This window comes from Stigmatopora nigra, chromosome 11 (genome assembly GCF_051989575.1).
Source record: "Stigmatopora nigra isolate UIUO_SnigA chromosome 11, RoL_Snig_1.1, whole genome shotgun sequence".
NCBI lineage: Eukaryota > Metazoa > Chordata > Actinopteri > Syngnathiformes > Syngnathidae > Stigmatopora > Stigmatopora nigra.
The window spans coordinates 12042771-12051528 of record NC_135518.1 but is presented as its reverse complement, the minus strand read 5'-3'; the positions used below and the strand labels follow the sequence as shown (position 1 = coordinate 12051528).

At 37.6% G+C, this 8758-nt stretch overlaps 1 protein-coding gene across 1 annotated transcript in view; it reads left to right on the top strand.

The window, feature by feature from the left end:
- Window positions 1-295: 295 nt before the first annotated feature.
- Window positions 296-8758, top strand: part of cmss1 (cms1 ribosomal small subunit homolog) — a 31687-nt gene continuing 23224 nt past the window's right edge. Inside the window, exon 1 of the mRNA XM_077727593.1 lies at window positions 296-425. The gene's annotated coding sequence lies outside the window, so the exon portion shown is untranslated. The remainder of the gene's footprint in view (window positions 426-8758) is intronic.

Below are 8758 nucleotides of genomic sequence, written 5' to 3'. Positions count from 1 at the left end.
TGTAGTCAGCAGCATCACCTGCTCAGTATTGTCAAGGCTAAAAAATATTTGACCGCACGTTTTTGCTATTTCTTGAAGTAATCCCAAAGAATGATGAAATCCGTGCTCACTGACACATCATCGAACATCTTAATAAATCCCTTTGAGGCAATTTCACAGGCTTGTACGTGACTTCTAAAGAGAGACAAATCATGTTTGGCTGATATTCCCAGCAATATGCTTTGATTTATGTCGGATTGTAATATGAATTATTTTTTTCTCTCTCTAGATTTTAAACACAATAGTCAAGCAAGGCAGAAGATGAGGAAAAAAAATGACATTTTCAAGCCTGCCAGCGAAAAGTGTTTACTGGGCCTTCAAAGCTTCAACTGGAGAATTTAAATGCCGGATAAATTTGAAGTTTAATATCCAGCGATGCCAGCTCGGTGAGTGTTTTATTTTATTTATTTTTTATTTTCATCTTGCTGTACATGTAGTCTTAATTTGTAAAAGTAGACAAAGGTTTTGTTGGGCTAAACACTTGTTCGTTGTTCGCTAGTTTTACGAAGATAACAGGATCAGAATATGAATTTATATCTAATGACATATTGCATTGAATTAATACTGATTATTTCACACAGACCCCCAAAATGGTTATGTAAATACTCGAGGTAATTTATCATTGCCTACGTCACTATTTAGACGAAATTGCCATTGATTGACACAACCACTGATGCACTACTAATGGCTTTAGCAAACAAATGGGATCACAACAACAAACATGTAACAATGCCATTCACACACAAACGGCTCAGCCAAAATTGACGCGAGCACTCATCATGGTTAACAGTTAGCCAGCCAAGCGTTATTTAAGCTAAAAACCGTCAAGCCAACACTCTCATCCACTTACCTCTACATTGAAGTCTTTTTATATCTATTCATGTTTAAAATCACTGACTCCATCTATCATCCATGGCAACCAATTACCGTATTTTCATGACTATAAGGTGCACCACATTATAAGGCGCACCCTCAATGAATGACATTTTTCCATATATAAGGCGCACTGTCTATTTTGGAGAAAATTTAAGACTTTTAAGTGTGCCTTATAGTGGTGAAAATAGGGTAATTGCTATTGATTTCCAGGTATGACGCACTCACTACTTTACAGTCACCTCTAGAGCCAGCCATTGTTGATATTTTGGATTTTTTTGTATAAAATCTTGCAGTGGGGGAGGAGCTATATGATGGAAGATGTTGTAAACTTAGATGGCATCTGCATATTTAATAATATTGTTTAAGTTCAGGTGTTTGTGTTTTTTTTTAATATCCGACAGTGGTGGTTTTTCGTTTTTGGTTTTCTGTTTTTTCCATATATAAGGCGCACTGGATTATAAAGCACAGTGTCTATTTTGGAGAAAATTTAAGACTTTTAAGTGCGCCTTATAGTCGTGAAAATACGGTACTTTACAAAGGGCGACTACACCGTGAACTAATGACCACCTTTTTTTACCTTCACCGGACAAAGTGCAGCAACAGGAATTTAGAAAGAAACTATCTAAAAATGACACTTAGGGTAATGGAAGTTAACTTTGTCCCAAGATGAGTGGAACATATCCCACTTAAATGCAAGATTTTCCGCATCATCTACCCAATCCTTTTCCTCAAATCCATGCAAACCTCCCCAAATCAGACAGTGTATTCTTATTTCCCCGTCTTTCAGGTCATGACAAACAACCTCCGAGTTTAAAGGACAGCATGTTCCCCTTCCATTATGACTTCTCTACGATTTCATCAAACACTTGCACACACACACTTCCCCAAATTTGACAGCAGCTTTTGCTATTCTGCTGTTATAATAGAACGAATATGCTTTCAGTTTGGGCTGCTCTTGAGGGGCGAGAGAGAGCACAGCCCCCATCTAAAGTGTGTTATCGTGTTGCCCCCGGTGATGCTGGAGGCTGGGGAAGGAAGGGGAGGAGACCGGAGTGTAGGATGTACGCCAAGGGAGGGTCGCATCCAAGAAGGGTTTTTTTTTATTTCTTTTTCTTCAAAGTTCAAAGCAAAAGGAACGTGACCGTTAGCCCAACGTCACCAGAACAAGCGAGCTGTCGACCTGGGGAAGAATGACAAGGGGAAGGCTGCCATCATTTGCTCTCCTTGGTGTGCTGAACCAATGTAAAGGATAAGGAGAAGAGGCGGGCCTAATCGGTGTAGTTTTTGCGAGTGGAATACATTAAATGTTCTGGCAAAGTCACAAATTGGGACAGTTTATTTATGCAAAGATACATGTGGTACTACGTGATGGGGCGGGAAGCTCAGGATAGAATTCGAGGCTGACGATTATCGATAAAAATGATCGATATATCAATTCTATGTTACAAGTACAATACAATTGATGCAACGAAAAGCAAGTTCTTTCGGATTGGAGTTTAATGGCCTCCAATGGCAGCAAAATGATCAAATTCTAGCCACGCCAGGTCCTTTCCTACTGATTTCTAGTCAGTTCCTGCTGATCTTTGTGCATTTTTTGGGTCACTTTATGTTGATTTCGGCACATTTCCGACTCATTGAACCGGAAATTACTCAAAATAAGACATGACTACAAATCAACAGAAAACGGCCACACGTCACATGATAAAAACTCTTCTTACATTCCACTGTAGTTTTTAAAAATCCATTTTTTGGGGGTCGATTTCAATATTTATGGATCTATGCATTTGTTTTTCATTTAGCTTTTTATTTAGTTTGTAAGAATTTTGTGATAGTCCGAATTTAACAAGGGAAAACGATTCTTTATTCTTTTAAGAAAAGTTGTTTTCAATAGAATAAAGCATCTTTTTTTAATATTTTAAACTCTGTATGTCAAAAACTCTTCTTTTTTTGTAATCAGCCCTTTGTAGACTTTGTACATGAAATATGCTACATTTAAATTGGTTAAAAACCTTCATCTCTGCCGCACAGATGGAGATTTTCTTTTGCATTTAAAAAAAAAAGCAAATCCTGAATTTCTAGCACATCTTTGCCTGCCAGCAAATAGAGCACCTGCTTCTTTTGGTCTTCTACTCACTGCAGCTGTGCCATACGCTCTACGCTTGTAAATAAATAAAGAAAATAATACCTGGCATCGTTTAAATTGATTAGAGCATTTATTGAGAGCATCTTTTTTTGTTTTTTTTGTTTTACACACCGGTGAAAAGATGTCATTTTCTACTCCATCGTGGAACAACATAATTACACAGCAGAGTGATTAGTAAGCTGAAGGCGTAACGTCACTCATTTCTTTGACACTGAGAATCAGAAAATGCGCAATTTAAAGTGCTGGCTGCTAGAGGAAGCTAATAGTTCACACAAAAACTAGATATTAGGCATTATCGAAAAGAATGCTATTCTTAATTAATAGGAACAAAACATTTCAGTTTAATAAAATGGATGATGTCATAAATGTTACCAAAAAAAAGAGAACTACAGTGAGTAAAAAGAATCTGTTACAGAATAGAGGATAGCAAGCAAGAAATAGGATTGTATAAGTTAACTACCGTATTTTCACGACTATAAGGCGCACTTAAAAGTCTTACATTTTCTCCAAAATAGACAGTGAGCCTTATAACACAGTGCGCCTTATATATGGAAAAAATGTCATTCATTGAGGGTGCGCCCTATAATGCGGTGCGCCCTATATATGGAAAAATGTCAAGCAAGAAATAGGATTGTATAAGTTAACTACCGTATTTTCACGACTATAAGGCGCACTTTAAAGTCTTACATTTTCTCCTAAATAGACAGTGAGCCTTATAATACAGTGCGCCTTATATATGGAAAAAAATGTCATTCATTGAGGGTGCGCCCTATAATGCGGTGCGCCCTATATATGGAAAAATGTCATTCATTGAGGGTGCGCCTTATATATGGAAAAAATTTCATTCATTGAGGGTGCGCCTTATAATGTGGTGCGTCTTATAGTCAGGAAAATACGGTACATCCCATAAGCTAGGAAAGAGATGTAAGTTGACATGACTTGCAATTGCCTCGCTACATGAAGTTCATCTCTGACTGATTAAAGGGACAGTCTGTCTTTGTGTATGACAGTCAAAGCTAATGCTTGGCTCAAAGCACCTGCCTGGACTCTTCAAGCACCTTTTGAATCTTCACTCTTTAGTCAGCGGAAGCATAACTTGAAGGTTTACCCCTATTCTGGACCTGATTTTCACATTTATGGGATGCGGTGTAAATGGCTACGGCGTACAGCCAAACAGAAGCAGGTCAAGAGAAGAAAAAAATGGATGGGAAGAAAAAGAAAATTGATAATTCATGTTTCGGAGAATAAATAAGTGATTGGTTTGGGCCTGAGGGCATGAGAGACATATGGCGAGCATGGAGGCGGGGCGCAGATGCTTGGAGGGCCACGGAGGCTGACGGGCAAAATAATGGAAGGGCGGCAATGGGCCAGACAAAGATGGGGGTGTAAAGCTAATCTATGTCGCTTTAAGAGTCCACACTGGCGCCACTGTGCCCTCTCAAGCTGAGATGTGGGCTTCTTGTACTTCTTTGACATCCAAAGATGGGAGAATTTCATCTTTGTGAGTGAATTAGGAAGATTTCACATGCAGGGTAGCCTTGTTACCCCTAAAAAAAACCACACTGCATGGACATATTGTTTCATAGCAGCATGTCACAAGACTGAACTGAGCACCACCTGCTGGTGTTGATGTGAAATCTTTGAGTCCTGTCAGCTTAAACCTCGTTTTTAACTTAATAATACTCCATGAACCTGAGAAGAAGAGTAAAAGCCAACAAATGAAAACACAGCATCCCCAACTTTACTTATTTTTCCATTTCCGTGATGAGTAGAAATAGTCAATGCCCTCAAATCCATCAAATCCTAATGCTCCACACCAATGTTTGTCCAATGTTTTCCTTAAAAAAGGCTAATTTTAAATGCTTCCACTTTTACTTGTTAAACAGGGTCTGGAAAAAGACTGGCTGTTTAAAATGTATTGGTTTTTAACCCTTTAAAATGGCATATTACTCAGTTTAATAGCTTGGATTTGCCTCAGGCTAAACCCATAGTCCTATTCTTTGTAAAATAAACGGTTTATGATATTTACAATTTAGTATTTTCGACCTTCACGGATCCCAAAGGTGTTTCCATGTCAGGTTTTGGTCATCACCTGCTTGGGGAGCCAATAAAACTGGTCCACGGGCCATAGTTTGGACACCCCTAGATGTAAAAGCAAATATTCCAGATGAGGTCAGTAGCCTCTTTTAATATTGTGCCGTCAGTTGTATTTTCACAAAGTGAAAAGACTTTTAAAAAGTAGTTTGAGAAGTTTTGTGATTACGATGTTGGTGCGCGTGTCACCAAAGGCAATCCCAAGCAATTACCGACCCGTACAATGCCTAAAACGTGCATCAGAATATCAGCTGTGACAGCATTGCATAACGTCCAATGTCGTAGGGCGGCGGGGGGGAGGGAGCTTGAATCTCAATTATTTGAATTCCGCCGGCTAGATGTCGAACTTATTTGCCGCAAGATTCTGCTGGCGGCATGCTTTTTTTTTTTTCTTCTCTCATTCTTATCAGCCCCGACAGCGGAACAAGCGGCCTATAATAATAAAATCTTTTGTGTAGCCACTTGTAAAAACTCTTTTCCCATCAGCTAGAGCCAGTGAGAACGTTTCCCTGAGATTAACTTGGCGGGGAGAAGAAAAATAAATGGACACAAAACATATTCTGGTATTTTTCTAGTTCAACGTTACAGGGACCTCTTAGCTATAAAAAAAATAAAAATTTACGTATAAATGATTCTATGAATGTGGACGTAGTTTAGCTGCAATTACCATCCGTTTGTTATCAATTGCAACAGCTGTTCAACGCTGTTTGTAAAAAAAAAGCAAATAAGCAATTGCCTGCTCAAGCAAAGACAAGACAAATCTTTACATAAGAATCATCTTTAAAAAAAATAAGCCAAAACACATATGGACGCATACATTAATGTCCTATTATCGCAGAGATCTGAAAATGATTTACAGACGTTTACAGGGTTTTTATTCATTCCTTCATCATATTTTTTTGCACGGAACATTTGTTCGACATCAGCTACAACGCTATCAACTAATTAGTCGTCATATGACAGGCACATCCATGAAGTGGCGCTTGGTGAAGTCGACCGTCACATGATAACAAGGCTTGTGAGCATAAAAATAGAATAGGAGCTAACGTGAGGCTAATAGCTCATTTGGGGCATTCCCAATGGTGCTTGCATTGTCTATTTTTTCCGACTGTACTTGATGTATGTGTTGTACTTACAAGCAGAATGAACATGTTTTTTTTCCGTAAGAAAACTTCATTTTTTGTCTTTTTCAGGGTAATTGTTTCAAATACTGTATTTTCACGACAATAAGGCGCACTTAAAAGTCTTAAATTTTCTCCAAAATAAACAGTGCGCCTTATAATCCAGTGCGCCTTATATATGGGGGGGAAAAACCACCACTGTCGGATATTAAAAAAAACACAAACGCCTGAACTGAAACAATACTGTTAAATATGCAGATGCCATCTTAGTTTACAACATCTTCCATCATTTAGCTCCTCCCCCACTGCAAGATTTTATACAAAAAAAATCCCAAACATCAACAATGGCTGGCTCTAGAGGTGACTGTAAAGTAGTGAGTGCTTCATACCTGCAAGTCAATAGCAATTACCGTATTTTCGCCGCTATAAGGCGCACTTAAAAGTATAAAATATTCTCCAAAATAGGCAGTGCGCCTTATAATCCAGTGCGCCTTATGTATGGGAAAAATGTCATTCATTGAGGGTGCGTCTTATACTGCAGTGCGCCTTATAGTCGTGAAAATACAGTATTTTGTATGTACGGTATATGTTACTTTAGGCAAAAAGTCAATCCAACATGTGTAGTGAGAACTGTAAAAGTGATAATTTATTCCAAAATAGAGTTAAATATAGACTTTGGCTATTGTATGCAGGTCCAAAATGAAATATTCTGTACCTGCTTTACCCGCAATTATGCCCTCTTCAGTCTTTTATTCATGACCTCTGGAACATGCCGTGTTTTTTATTTTTTTCTTAAGGTCTTACTGCTTTGCGCCAAGTGAAACTCAATATTGCTCCTCTTTATCTCTGTGCTTTCCATTCTGCTGCCATCTTATCTTTGCTCCAATGATGTCTGTGCACTCAGTGAGTAAAGAGGCGGCCCTAAAAGGATTAGTGGGTGGATCTTTTATCATGCTTGCTCATTGAGGACAGATAGAAAGACATGTTATTCTTCAAATGACTGAATTTGGAGACTGGAATGTTGCAGCCGCATTTATGACATTGACAGATATTTAGGATATTAATATTGGCCAACTGGAATAATACATCTGTATGGATCGGTATTAGTAGTTTGCTATTAATATGCAATGTGCCTGAAATACAAAGTACTGTACTATTATTATTATTTTGTATTAGAAAATACAGACAATTACTGTGTCTGTATTCTCACCCTCTTGTTACTGTGACAGTGAAATATCCCAAATACGGGATTAATAATTATCTAATCTAATTTTATCTAATCTAATCCAATCTAATCTAATCTAATCTAATTAGACCCAAAATTGCGGGGACTATTGTTTTTGTTGTATTTAAATTTCTAGATATTTATATTCAAATGAATAGTCATTAATTCTATCTTTCTTTCTTATACTATATTCAAAAGACCACACTTAAAAAAAACTACTCTAGGAGAAGTACTGAAATAAAACAAAGAGTTAAAAATACTTTAATAATCGCTGGAGTAGGAGAATGACTCCTTTTAGATGCAATCTGCAGGGCTCATTAAACAATATATCTCATTTATCATTTATCAAGAGCCAGTAAAGAAGGGAAGAATTGTGAAAGCTTAAATATGGTAAATAGTGAAAGGATTTACACTTGCATAGCTTCTCGCTATAGCTTGAAGGCAATCAAAGCGCTTTGACACTATATTTGGTTCTCATTTACCTAGCCAGACATGGAGTAACAAGACGAGATTGGCCAGACACGCGAGGAGCAGGCCAGAGAAAGCATGTGACATGAATTGGCAATCGCAAAGACAAGACACGTCGAAGAAGGAACCGGAATCAGACCCAAACGTCAAACAAAAGCACAGGTAACAAATAAGAATGAAACCAAACACACAATAAGCAAACATAGATCACGGCAATCTGCATCAAAATCACAGGGCTGCAATTTGGTGTATTATTTCACGTCTATAGAGATCAAAATGTGCCAAAATAAGATACGTGAAATTGTAAAATTAAAACCTTTACTCACATAATAAACCTATTTTGCATTTGTTAGTGAAATAAATACATTTTATGCAAATTTTATGTGTGCTAAAGGTAACAAATCTCCGATTACAATTACATGAGTTTGGGTCACATTTTTTTTAGACAAAAGTAAGGGGAAAATTACTTATACGTCAATATTTTGTGTTGTAAAACAAAATTAGAAAATATTAACTCCATGTTATGCTTTAAAAAGAAAAATCCTTTGATTATTTGTATCACTTTCTCATCCCCACGTCTCTTTGTTAGGATTACAAAACAGTAAAATAGTTTTTTTTTCTTCATACTAGATGTAGTACTCTTCCCCAAGTAGCATCTGTCCCACATACCACATGTTTCCCATCATTGCTTTCGGCAACCTCGGGTTTACTCACAGTGAAATATTCCCAACCCACATACGGGAAGACTATTATTGTCTGAGCTGTTTATCTGGCGCTATCGGGGCTACCCAA